General features: G+C 51.4%; 1 protein-coding gene and 2 long non-coding RNA genes across 16 annotated transcripts in view; 2 read left to right on the forward strand and 1 right to left on the reverse strand.

The window, feature by feature from the left end:
* Positions 1-6,226, reverse strand: part of TOP3B (DNA topoisomerase III beta) — a 24,731-nt gene extending 18,505 nt beyond the window's left edge. For 5 of the 14 annotated variants that reach the window (XM_070628369.1, XM_070628364.1, XM_070628372.1 and 2 more), the window contains exons 1-2: positions 5,997-6,075; positions 5,094-5,265 (exon numbers count right to left, since the gene is read on the reverse strand). The gene's annotated coding sequence lies outside the window, so the exon portion shown is untranslated. Of the gene's footprint in view, positions 1-5,093; positions 5,266-5,709 lie in introns of all 14 variants that reach the window. The other 9 variants (XM_070628367.1, XM_070628362.1, XM_070628375.1 and 6 more) reach the window with 7 other exon arrangements.
* Positions 6,227-8,835: 2,609 nt separating this feature from the next.
* On the forward strand, positions 8,836-10,280 carry LOC139084661 (uncharacterized). The gene is made up of 2 exons (XR_011542215.1): positions 8,836-9,126; positions 10,034-10,280. It is a non-coding gene; the product is annotated as an uncharacterized lncRNA (long non-coding RNA).
* A 1,449-nt stretch (positions 10,281-11,729) lies between these two features.
* LOC139084896 (uncharacterized) lies at positions 11,730-12,942 on the forward strand. Its single transcript, XR_011542832.1, has 2 exons — positions 11,730-12,234; positions 12,401-12,942. It is a non-coding gene; the product is annotated as an uncharacterized lncRNA (long non-coding RNA).
* Positions 12,943-13,341: the final 399 nt, after the last annotated feature.

The raw sequence follows: 13,341 nt of genomic DNA on the forward strand, positions 1-13,341 counted from the left end.
CGGGCAACCTTCTGGGAATAAAAATAAAGGTAGACACGTACTTTATAACTTCCACCAAAACAGATTCCAATTTCTAGCAAAGATTTAAGTAAAAACATGAAACCAGAAAAACACCAGAAGAAAACATGGACTTTAGTATGAAAAAGAAAAATTCGTAAGTCCCTCAGCACTCAGAACCACATTCTTCATGTTTAAAAGCATTTGGCTTCCTTTTCTGTGAACTGTCTATTTATATTTTTACCCATTTTTGTCAACTGGATGGCTGTTTTCTTACTTTTGGAGTAGTTTCTATAAAGAGGAAATTAGCCCTTTGTAATAGGAAATGATTCCAACAATACTCATCAAAGCAAGTTAGAGCTCCAAGGAGCTCCGGCTTCTCCCCCCAGCAAAGATGAGGGTCAGCACACACGCACAGGTGACCGTGTGGGAGCGGGGAACTCAAGTGTGAGTGATGAAATTCACTCAGAGCAAGTGCTTGAGAGCCGTGGGACCATACCTTACACCCCAGCACTCCCACTCCCAAAAGGGAACTCAGTGACCCCACAGGTAGTCACTGAGGACCGACGACACGCTTGGCCTGTCCTGGGTGCAGGGAGTACAGCATCGAGCAACCCCATGTTGTCCTCTGGCACTTGATGTCACGCTATGTGCTACGTGGGGCAAAGCAGTGCAGGGAGGGGAGGCACTGGGCCAGAGGGAACTGGGAGGAATCTGGGGGCAGAGCCCGGGCAGAAGGACCAGGGCAGGGTCGGGGACAGCGAGGAGGCTGGTGGCAGGGCTGAGAGGGAACAGGGGTGTAGACCTCGGGCCGTGGACTGTGGTTTGCTCCTGGACTGTGGTTTGCTCCGAAGGAGTGGGATGATCTGACTTCAGGTGTTAAAGGGACCCCTGCATGTTAAAGGGCTGCCCCGCAGAAAGGGGTGACTGGGCCCAGGTGGCAGCAGCAGAGGCGCTGAGGGGAAGTTGGAGTCTGGGCAGATTCCGAAGGCAGAGCCGACAGGACTGGGATGAGGAAGAGCAAGGGGAGTCAAGAATGACTCCTAGGCTTCTGGCCTGGGCACTCAGAGGGGACTCCCTTTTCTTGAGCTGGCAAATATGGAGGAAGGAGCTGTTCGGGGTGGGGGTGGGGGATGGACCTCAGGAGCTGCGTCTCAGGCATGTTCAGTGTAAGCTGCCCATTAGACAGCCCTGGCAGGCTGAAGGAGGCGGCAGCAGGGGGAGGGAACCCAGGCAGGGGTCAGGGAGACAGGTGGGTCAGGAGAGGCGGGGTCCTGAAAGCCAAGGGAAAGGAACTTTGGGGGGGCCTTCACTCCATCAAAGGCTACCCACACCTGCAGATGTGCGAGATGACAGCTGAAGACCTGACACGAGGTCTGGTGATTTGAAGGTCCCCGGTGGCCCTGACGGGAGCTGTGGGGTGCAGCGACAGACATGAAAGCCCGAGTAGGGTGAGCTCAGCAAAGCCTGGGAGAAGGAGGGGGATGGTATGCTTGTTCATTGCTTTTTTTTTTTTTAAAAGATTTTATTTTTCCTTTTCTCCCTAAAGACCCCTGGGTAAATAGTTGTGTATTTTTAGTTGTGGGTCCTTCTAGTTGTGGCATGTGGGACACCACCTCAGCATGGCTTGACAAGCGGTGCCATGTCCGCGCCAAGGATTCGAACCGGCGAAACCCTGGGCCGGCGAAGCAGAGTGCGTGAACCCAACCACTCGGCCATGGGGCTGGCCCCGTTCATTTTGTTTTAAGATGGAGGATGTGCCAGCATGTCTGTGTGAGGCTGGGACTGGTCCAGTAGAGAGGGAAGAGAAGATGCAGGAGAGATGTCTCCTGGTGGGCGAGGGGGTGAGAGGAAGCGGGTCAGCCAAGGGCTGCCCTTGGAGGTGAGCAAGGAGAGGACAGGAGGCGGCCCTGGGGGCAGGCCTACAGCAGGGAGAGAGCTGGGTTTAGTGTGGATGGGATCTGCCAGGGGAGTATGAGGGAGAGGGAGGGGCCGGGTTGAGGGGAGTGATTCTCTAAGACCGTGGGGAGGAGGTGAGGGCATCAGGGCATGCTCCAGTGGATCCAAGAACAAAGAAAGCTGGAGGGGGGATGGGGGACATGGGGGCAAAGTCCAAGTGGGAAAGGAGGCCACGGAAAGAGCAGTAGCGTTGTCAAGACTGTCCACGTGGACACTGAGTCTCCCAGGGGCAGGACATGGCAGCGCCTGTGATGGAACAGGCAGCTGGGGAACTCTCTGCAGCATTATCAGTCATAATAAAAGATCAGAAACGATGAAGTGTAGGTCAGCAAGGAATTAGTTAAATAGACGTATGGCACGTCCGTACAGTGGAACACCAGAGGCAGCTAGAGAGGAAAGCACTGCCAGGTAAATGCTAACATGGATGAGACTGCCGAGAGGACGCAGAGAGTCGGGGGTGTGACAGCGCATGCGGAGCACTGCATGCGTGCACATGCTTGTTTGTGAAAAGTAGCAGTGGAAGCGGTCCCCTGGGGGCGGGCCAGGCGCATCCTGCTTACCACAGTCCCTTTTGCATGGTTTACATTGAGGGCTGTGGACATATGTGACTAGTCAAAAGACCTAAGACAACAGATTTAAAAATAAAGACAAAATAAAGTAAGACCAGAAAAATAAAGAAGGGCTGGGAAGGGCACCGTTCAGAAAGGATGCCAAAGAAACCACCTTCACTTCAGGGCTTCTGTTCCTCCTCGTGACGTCCAGGGGATGCGGCCCAAGGGCTGCTTCTGCTGTCAACCCTGTCCCCTCTGTGAGAGGCCAGACGACCACAATGAGGCCAGTGATCTTTATGAGAAAGCTGCCCTGGAGATAACCATTTGCTCTTTTCCGCAAAATAAATAATTGGACATTCCTCTTAAATACAAAACCATCCCAGAGAAAAAAGCCGAGAATGCCTGGAATAACAGCACCGATGGTCTGCAGACGAACCCACTGACCTGATGACCACTCTGGGCACGTGGCCCACCGCCCCGCTGTGTGCCCCTACTCTTGTTCTCCCAAACACCACCTCCTCCCTCCCTGTGCGTCAGGGTGGGTCCTGCCCTAGGCTTCCACCTAGGTCTACTTACTCTGACCCCTGCCATCCATCCCCCTGAAAACCACACCTGGCATCTGTGGCAGTGCATCCACGGAGGGGGTCCCCCCATAGATGGTGGCCAGTTCATTGCTGTATCTACAGCACCCAGCACTCACTAAAGGTTTGCTGAATGAATGAATGAACAACCAAGGCTGTTTGTATCCAGCCTCTGCTCTCCATTCTGGGGAAAGTCAGATGCCCAGAAGTGCGGTTTCAAGGGACCCAGGGGCTTCCCTTCCCCCTCCCAGAGAAGCCAGAGGCCAGAGGGGAAACAGGCAGCAATGGGAGATTGCTCTACGACAGCTTTCGAGCATCCCATCCCTTTCAAAGGAGGCAAAAGGTTTTATCCCAGAATGTTTTGTCAGAGTTGCTCACTTCTGTGTCACAATAGCCAGCAATGACAGCGTAGTGATGACATGCCAGGCTCCGGCAGTCCTGCTGGTGTCCTCGGGTGGGGCGCTGCCCTATGGTGAGAACTGCAGGGTCAGGGGGACCAGAGCTCAGGCAGCAGGACTGGGACCGCGCCTGTCTGCTCCAGAAGCCGCGGGCTCAGCCTTCACCCTGGCCCGCCTCGGTGGGCATCCCAGGCGGAGGAGCAGCCGCTTACCTCCCTCGGGCACTCACCTACAGAGTCTCCTCCACTCACGTGGTTTTCTGTCTGACGCATCCCAGACCGTAAGGAAGTGCCCAGAGAATGGGGGCTGCATTTTGTTTACCCTACTGCTAAGTGTACACAATGAGCAAACACTGACTGAATGAATGATTGAATATGTAAAAGAGTAATTTTACCTGCAAAGTCAATAATAGAAATAGTCTTTTAGATATCTAAAATTTAAAAACTGCATACACTTCTCCTTCTCAACGTTCTTTTTTTCCATGGTGTTGAAGTTTCTAGAAGTTTTACATCTTCACTACTCCCCTTCATACCCAAGGATCCTAAATACTTTTTCAGGAGATAACAGATTCTTCTCTCAAGATCCCTTTCAAGAGAAACATTTTGCCCTGGCATCTTCAAAGGGATCACCTCATTTATCCAGGACTAGGGCTACAACTGGACAGTGCACACAAAAGCATGTCAGCATCATGCCCCAGTTCAGATCACCTGTTTCCCGCCAGACTGTGCAGTGGCTATTCCACATTTGATACGTGGCCCGTTGTCAGCAGCTCACGCTCTAAAGAAACCACCTTCTAGTTCTATAGTTTATACTTCAGTTCTGCACGGGTACTTTGTAATATCTGAGTATCACTGTTTTATTAGGAAAAAAACCAATCACTTCCTTCAGGGATATAGAATCATGGAAGCCCGGGAAAGGGAGTTTGGTGACGATCCGGTGCCACCATCTCAAGGAGGAACAAACTAAGACTCAGAAAGGCAGTTTCTAAAGGAACCCTGGGAAGGTGGCTGAGTTGGGGCTGAAACTCACGCTTCCTTACTTCCAGCCAGGCACGTTTTTTGTTTTTAACTGTACCAGGTTCCACCTCTTAAAAGACGTCCGCAGTCTTAACTGTGATTAATCTTGAGACCTCCCTATTTTTCCATTAAGGCACATCCCCAATTTCAAAGTGGAAGCCAGTGAGAACAAAAGCTGAAAGCAGTGGTGTGCAAACTTCATTTATATACCATCTTAATGCTTTGGCCTTATCAACATTATTATTCACTTCAGTTTTTGCTTTTTCAAAAAGCTTAAATACACAAAAAATGACAATTTTACAGCCTCACAGGAACTGAAAGCCTGTCATCAATGGCCAGAACCCGGTTCTTTCCAGCAACCTACACGGTATGTCAAGTGTGACCTTGTTGCCTGCCAAAGCTGAGCCTGAAATTTGCCCTCTAATTTCAAAAGGGGGATTAGCAAGTGCTAAGGGGGTGCTGACGGCAAACACCCCAAACTGGGGCTGTAATTAGGAGGGAGCAGCAGGTCAGCCTCTCACCGCACTGTCCACTCTCACAGCTACCCCACATGCTGCCAGTCCTGTGGCAGACACTGGACTGTCCCCTCACCTTAGTGTCCCAGGACCTCGTGCACCCAGCTCCGTAGGGAGGCCCGGCAGCAGGGCAAACAGTAGTCACCCCGCAGGACCGACCACGTGGAACCTTCCCAAAGACGAGGGAGGAAACGCCGGTTCACTCAGCTCCTCCTCTGCAGCAGGCACGTTATAGCTCCCCAAGGAACCTGCAAGGCCGGCGGTATTGCAATGTTTCAAACTATGAGGCAACTGAGGTTTGGAACAATTGAGACTAGTGTCTGGTGACCTTTGCTAAGGCTCTAGGGACCCCAGGGCTCACCGGCCATCGAGCCCACATTGGGCTGACTTCTTACGGCCTGTTCCCAAAGGCTGAGCGCTAGAGGCAAGACAAGGCCATGGTCTTTCTGTTCACCTCTGAGAAATTCCCGCCCCGGACTCTGGCAAAGCTGTTCACAAAAGCACCCTGTCTGCTCCACGTCAACAGCTCAGGGCCACGCGCGGGCGCCCGGAGACCCGGCCGGGGGCAGGCGGCACGTGGAACCCGCCTCGGCCCGGAGCCGCGCGCACTGGGTCCGACCCTGTTCCCGATGGCTGCGCGGCCGCCCGAGCCTCAGTTTCCCCACCCGTGACGACAAACTCTGATAACACACCACATCGCTAATAACTGCCGGAGGTTGGATGAAGGAGAGTACTCAGCGCAGCGCCTGCTCCCCTCCAGGCAGCGGCTGGGTGCTGGCCCATCACCCGCCGACCCCACACAAGCCTGCGGCGAGGGGGGTCCACGCCGCCGGGGAACAGGAACAGGCGGCGAGAATGCAAAGAGCCCGGCCGCGACCCTCTCCCGAGCCGCAGGGCTGGGGGTCCCCCGGTGCCCGGAAAGGGCCGCGCTCCCACAGCCCCGGGCCGCCCCGCACGGCGCCCGCGGCCCGCCGCTCACCCACAGCCCGAGCTCCCGCCGCAGCTCCCGCTCCTGGGCAGCCGCCGGCAACCCCACTTCCGGGTCCCGCCGCTCTGGCGTTCCCGCGTCTCCCCGCCGGCGCCCGCACGTCTCCGTTCTCGGGTTCCGTGGCTCTCGCGTTCCGGGAGCACGGCCAGAGTTGGCCCCGGCCCGCCGCTTCTGCAGGGGTCCCCGATCCCTCCAGCCCATTCTTCCCGCCGCGACGAGGCAATATGACAGTCATCATTACAATAAACATGAAAACTAGCTGATAAGCATGAGAATGTGTATGCTGTTAATAATCAAAATAATTGAAAACTGTAGACGGGTATATAATACTGCTCAGCCATAAAACAAGATGAAATCGTGCCATTTGCGACAACATGGATGGACCTTGAGGGTATTATGCTAAGTGAAATAAGTGAGACGGAGAAAGCCAAATACTGTACGATTTCACTCGTATGTGGCAGATGAAAACCACCACAACAAACACAACAAACACGCAGATACAGAGAACAGACTTGGGGGGGGGGGGCGGGGGCGTAAAGGGGCACGTCTGTATGACCAGGGATGGAAACCCGGCTTTCAGTGGTGGACACCGTGTAGTCTATACAGAAATTGAAATATAATGTATCCCTGAAGTTTATATAATATAAACCAATGTTACCTCAATAAAAAAAGCCAAAAAACAAACTACAGATGTGTGCAGAGCAAGCTTCTTTCAATGCTGTTGACAAATAAAAATGGCAAGTAATAGGATATATTGGAGTATATGAGGAAGCCATTTTGTGTAAACCTAATTCGGCCTGACCTTATCTTTCCAAAAGGGCCTGACCATAGCCGTTGAGCACGCATTGTATATCTCCTTTAGAGATTCCCTATGGCAAGAGCAAAAGGCCCTTGAGATAAAGGTGCAACTTCTCTCCCCCTCCCAACGTTGGCATCTCCTTAAGGATTAAGCATCTTTCCTTAGGCTAGAAACTGATTGCTGCACTCACCTGTGACCGCCTGGCTCGAGACAATAGACTTGCCCCCTGCTACGCCCTCTGAGATAGCAGACCCACTGCCTGCTGTATCCATCAAGTGCTGTGCTGACAGGGCAATCTTGTGACTATTGTGGGAGGGACATTTCAATCATATGTGAAACGTCCTGTTTGGGGGTATATAACCACTCTGTATACCTCACTTCTTTGGTGCCCTTTCTTCCTTCGGGAAGAAAGGCCCCGGGCCATGGTCCTCATATTTCAGCTCAGAATAAACTCACCTAAATTTTCATTTATAGATTGGTTATGGATTATTTTCGTCGACACTGTAAACATTTGTGGAATGAATAAATTGTAAAATATATGTGGAGCATGAATTGGAAAATAAAAGTAATTTTTTTTGTTAGAGCATTAGGATTATGGAAGATTTAAAATAATTTTTATGACCTGATTTTAATATCTTTTAAAGATTTTATTTTTCCTTTTTCTCCCCAAAGCCCCCCAGTACATAGTTGTATATTCTTCGTTGTGGGTCCTTCTAGTTGTGGCATGTGGGACGCTGCCTCAGCGTGGTTTGATGAGCAGTGCCATGTCCGCACCCAGGATTCGAACCAACGAAACACTGGGCCGCCTGCAGCGGAGCGCGCGAACTTAACCACTCGGCAACGGGGCCAGCCCCCTAATATCTTTTAAACAATAGCATACGCACATTTCCTTTGGTCCCTGCAGACACTTTTCCCAACTTGCCTTTATTAGAATACTAGCCCTGATAGATGCTCTGGAAAAAGAAAAGTTTATGGTCAAATTAAGGTTGGGAAATGCCGAAAATTAAGTTACAGTGAGATTTCACTTTCAAAACAAAACTGCTGATTCCAAACCCACTCTTTAGCCAGTTCTCTACCTCCAAAATAGCAGCCTCATCTTCCTGGTTGCTCCAGCCCAAAGCCTTGAAGGCATCCCGGATTCCTCTCTTTCTCTCAGTCGTTATCCATCACCATCTTCAAATTATACTTGAGATCCAGTCAGTCCATCCTGCCTCGGTGGCCACCACACTGACCCAAGCCCCATCTCCTTCCTGGTCTCCACCCTGCGCCCTTTGGGCTGCTCTCCACACAGCCCAGGGTTACAGCGGCCAGGACTAAGAGTGGATCTGAAGGGTGTGTCCAGCTGGCAGAGAGGCAACACAGGGGCCCCGGCGCCCCTCGAACGCAGCTCAGGGCTTTGTCCTGCTGAGCAGCAGGGAGCACGTGTGGCCCGGCCCCAGGAGGAGGCGCTGAGCGGGCAGCTCTGCGTGCCTGCTTGCCTGGGGGCTCCCGCCAGCGGAGACACCGCCGCTGCCATGCGCTCTCCCACTGCCTGGGGAGCCCTGCAGCCGAGCCCCCCGCAGACCTCTCAGCGAGCTGTGGGGCAGACGGCTCTGCGGACCCTTATGTTGTCAAATGACCAGGATTCAGAGGAACCCTTGACTTCCGCATCCTTCGGAGGAACCCCTCGACCCTCCTTACATTCGCACAGGTGCCTGGTTGTGGTGGGAGGGACTCCTGAGAGCTCCTGGGTCTCTCTCCTCTCTGGTAGGGCACATGCTGGGCCATGGTCTTAATAATACCGTAACTAGTTAACACACACCTAGTGCTTACTCCCTCCTAGGCACTTTTCTATTATTAATGCATTTAATTCTCATGATGACACTAGGAATTAGATATTATTATTATCCTTATTTTACACATAAGAGAACAGGTCACACAGATGTCAATGGCAGAGCCAGGTTGCATGGCTAGTCAGCTGGGTTCCAGAAGCCAAGTTCTCACCCACTTGCTGCAGGGCCTCTCACTGCTTCTCATTCTCTATCTTTCCAGGCCCCAGGGCCCAGGCTGTGCTGACTCAGCTGGCCTCAGTGTTGGGGTCCCTGGGAGACGTGGGCACCATAGCCTGCACACGAAGAAGCAACATTGGGCCATATGCCGCAGACTGGACCAACATCTGCTGGGTCTCCAGAGTCCTCATCCACAAGAATGACAATTGGCCCTTAGGGATCCTCCTAAGGTGGTTCTTTGGCTCCAAGTTGGGCCACACAGCCTTCCCCACCACTGCTGGGCTCCAAGCTGAGGACAAGGCCAGTTATAACCGTCACTCCCCTGACACCGCAGGTAAGCCTGCATGGTTCCCAGCTCCAGACCCCAGGAGAAGTGAGACACAAACCTCCCAAATCCTCTGGCACACCGATGACATTGTCTGCTGGGTAAATTTTATTCTTTCTTGTCACCAAGATGGTTTATAAATCAGTTCTGGCATTTTTGTGTTTCTTGTACTCACATCTAATTAATGTCAGTTCCCTGTGCATCTCTGGCCCTGTGGCTGGCCGTGGTATATGGAGACCGGTTCATCTGTGCTCTCTGTACTTGGAAGTCAGTTTGGTTCAACCTAAAATCTGCCAATCCTCCTCTTTTCACCGAGGAAGACTGGCCCTGAGCTAACATCCATGCCCATCTTCCTCTACTTTATATGTGGGACGCCTGCCACAGCACGGCTTGCCAAGCGGTGCCATGTCTGCACCCGGGATCCGAACCTGTGAACCCTGGGCTGCTGAAGCGGACCCTGTGCACTTAACCGCTGCACCACAGCTGGCCCCAATTCCTTGAATGTCTTAAATATGTCCCTCCAATTTCTTCTGGTATAAAATGTTGCTCACAAGAAGTCTGATAATCTTATTTTCTTTCTCTTGTAAGTGATTTGTTTTTTTTCCTGGATGCCCAAAGTATACTTCCTTTTCTTTTGAGTTTAGTAATTTTACTGGACTACATCTTGGTATTGGTCATAGTGATCAGTTTTCTCAGGTTCACAGCTTCCCTCTGAATATATGGTTTCAAACTTTTTTCTAATTTCAGGAAAGTTTTCTTGAATGTGTATCTGTACATGGCTTTGGACTGTTCTCTTGTTTCCTTTTCAGCATCTCCTATTATATATGTGTTGGATTTTTTTTTTTTTTGTCTCTCCTCTAAACTTGTAATTTTTTCTCAAATTTGTTTTGTCTGTCTGTTTTTATATACTTGAAAGAGAGGAACAAAAGTGGGAGACTTACGTGACCTGATCTCAACCCTTCCTATGAGACAGTCATCAAACAGCACGGTGCTGGCCGAAGGAGAAAGACTGAGATCGGTGGAACATAGCAGAGCTTCCAGTCAAGAACAGACATGTATAATGTCAACTGATTTTTGTCAAAGGCACCAAGGCAGTTCAATAGGAGAAAGGAAACTCTTTTCAATAAATGGTGCTTGAAAAAAATGAGCCTTAGCTCCTACGTCATGCTCTCTGGCTCCTGCTGCTGTCCCTTGGTTTTGCCTGTACTCCCCAGAAATGAGGAGACTTAGTTCCTTAGGCTGCAGGGTCCTTCATGGAACTCAGACTTTATTTCTCTACAACCAAGAAATTTTCATTTTTTTCCTAGTTTCTTAGCAGTTTTTTCCCCCTTAAGTCAGGAATCATATACAACAGTGATTTTCAAGTTAAGACTCCCTGAGATGATCAGAAAACTGAACCAAAAAATGCAAGTCCTTTCTTCACAGCTCATGCACAATCTCATGGACTAAAAAAAGGCAGATGTAAAACTTACAGACAGTCAAGTGCAGGCATCATAAATGGACAAGATGATTCCATTCATACGCAAACACCCATGTTACCACCACCCAGATCAGGACAAGGAACATTTACAACACCCTAGAAGGCATTGCTACCCTCCCAGTCAGTACTTCCTCCCAAACACATCTGTAAGGGCTGAATTTGCTCCGTGCTGTGTACTAGGGGAGCGTGGATTCAGGCTGGAGTCTGGAGGCAGCGCCTGTAATGTCTCCTCATAAGCAGCACGGGGCGCTGTGGGCATGTCCCTGAGAGAGGCAGAGGGTGTTGGAACTGGAATGCCCAGATCCTGGCTCCCAGTTGCTCAGTGCTCCCAGGGGCTCACAGCTGTCTTCCAGCCCCTGCCCAGCACCCTTCATGGTACCATCTCCCAGGCTTGAATGCAGGGAGAGCCGAGGGGAGCGGATCTGCACAAAGAGAACCTCCCCTCTTCACCGGGGGCGTGGGAGGGACTGGGGGGCGCTCATCTCTAGCTATGGGGCCTAGATAAGTGTTAGTGTTCAGTCTTTAAATGCTTAGAAAAATTTACCAGGGAAGCCATCTAGACATGGGTTTTTCTTTGTGGGAAAATTTAAAATTAGAGATTCTATTTCTTTAGCAGATATAGGACATTTTAGATTTTCTATGTATTCTGTCACTTTTGGGAAACTGTTTCAAGGAATTTGTCTATTTCGTCTAAGTCATCAATTTTATGGTCATAAATGTATTTATCTATTCCTTTGAGTTCCTCCCTCCCCTGGACTGGGCTGTTCTCCATCTTTTCCTATTTCCAGCTCAACTCTCCATTTCGGCCTGAAGATGTCACTGGGCGTTATTCTTGGGGGGTGGCGTGGGCAGGGGGCAGGGCAGTGGCGGAGTCAGGATCCAGGGCCTTGGGGCAGCAGGGGCTGGGTGGGGCTGTCCCTGGGGTCTGATCACCGCTGCGCAACCAGCCCCCTGGTTTCCTATTTGCCAACGTCTGCTCAGGCTCCCTGGGGCCGCATCCACGCCAGGGTGTGGGGATGTAGCAGATATGGGGGGCTGATGGAGCAGGCAGAGGGCCAGGGGGAGGGGCGTCAGTGTGCAGGAAGGACGGCCTCCCCCCAGGATGCCGCAGTGGAGGGGCGGAGTCTCCGCTAGGGCGTGGGAGCCTGTGGGACCAAAGAGGGGGCATGGGGAGGTCTGAGAAAGGAGCAGGCGCTGAGAGTGGTCCGCTGATGCCGCGCCGCTGCCTGGGCTCTGCTGAGAAATGAGATCAGAGGAAGGATATCCCCTGGAAGAGGTCTGGGGTTTGTTCTGGAGACAGCGGTGGCGGGTGGTGGAGGGACTTTGAAAACTTTTCAACCTGGTCCTTGAACACGTGAGCCCCAGGGTGCAAAGGTGTGAACGGGGAGAAGAAATGATCTTATCAGGAACAAAGGAAAAATCAAAGCAAACGAAGTTGCAGAGCCCAGAAAGGCGGAAACGGCACCTACGACCTCGACCTGGAGTGGGGTGAGGATTTCCAAGATCCCTGCCTGGCCCGGACTTCCCTCTCCAGCTCAAGATTCACCTTTCAGGCTTCGCACTTGTACAAGATACACGGCCTGCAGCCTTCTTGGGTCACATATGTGTGAAGACAGCCACCTGTCCTTTCTCCAGACGTAAGTCACTTGCCCAATCCCCCTGCTTACCCCTCCTGTCCACCCACCCCCCTCCCCCACCCCCAGACTGGGGCTCAGACCTCCTGTTGCTCCTGGGGCAGCACTGGGGCAGGAGGGGTGGGGGACGACACACTATCTTGCTGTCCTCCCCCGTGTCGCACAACAGGGGACTGGCTGCTCGTGGCCAGCAGAGCTCCTGGTCATGCCGGGCTGCAGGCACAGCAGGCACAGGGGACAGCAGTGATCATCGTACCTGTGCCTGGGTCCACCTGCGGCCTGCGGCAGCTCCTCCAGCCGGGCCTGGACTTCAGGAGGTGCCTGTGTTGGAAGTAGCCGGGACAGGATGTGCAGCCTTTGTGGTCTCCATGGAGACAAACGCACCACACACTGCGGGCCATCTACAGCCCCTGAGGGCGGCAGGAGTTCCCCCTCCCTCCCTTCCTCTCTTTCTTTTCATAACAGTTTCACTGAGATATAATTCACGTACCATGCTACTCACCCATTTAAAGTGTACAACTCAATGCATTGTTTTTAGTATATTCACAGATATGTACAACCACCACCACAGTCAGGTTTTGAACACTTTCATCACTGGAGAAAGAAACTCTGTAGCCATTAGCAGTCACGCCCTATCCCCACCCACCCCCTGGGAATCAGTAATCGACTTTCTGTATTCTGGACAGTTCATATAAATAGAATCCTACAATTCATGGTCTTTTGTGTCTGGTTTCTTTTTCGTAGCTTGCTGTTTTCAAGGTTCGTCCATGTTGTAGCATTATCAGCACTTTTCGTGGCTGAGTAATACTCTGTTGTATGGACATACCACATTTCATTTATCCAGTCATCAGTTGGTAGACATTTGAGTTGTTTCTAACTTTTGGCTATTATGAATAGTGCTGATATGAACATTTGTGTACAAGTTTTTGTGTGCTTTCATTTCTCTGGGGTCTATTCCTAGGTGTAGAATTGCTCACTCCTGGGGTAACTATATGTTTAAACTTTTTTTTTTTTTAAAGATTGGCACCTGGGCTAACAACTGTTGCCAATCTTTTTTTTTTTTTTTCTGCTTTATCTCCCCAAACTCCCCCTGTACACAGTTGTATATCT

This window comes from Equus przewalskii, chromosome 7 (assembly GCF_037783145.1).
Source record: "Equus przewalskii isolate Varuska chromosome 7, EquPr2, whole genome shotgun sequence".
Taxonomy (NCBI): domain Eukaryota; kingdom Metazoa; phylum Chordata; class Mammalia; order Perissodactyla; family Equidae; genus Equus; species Equus przewalskii.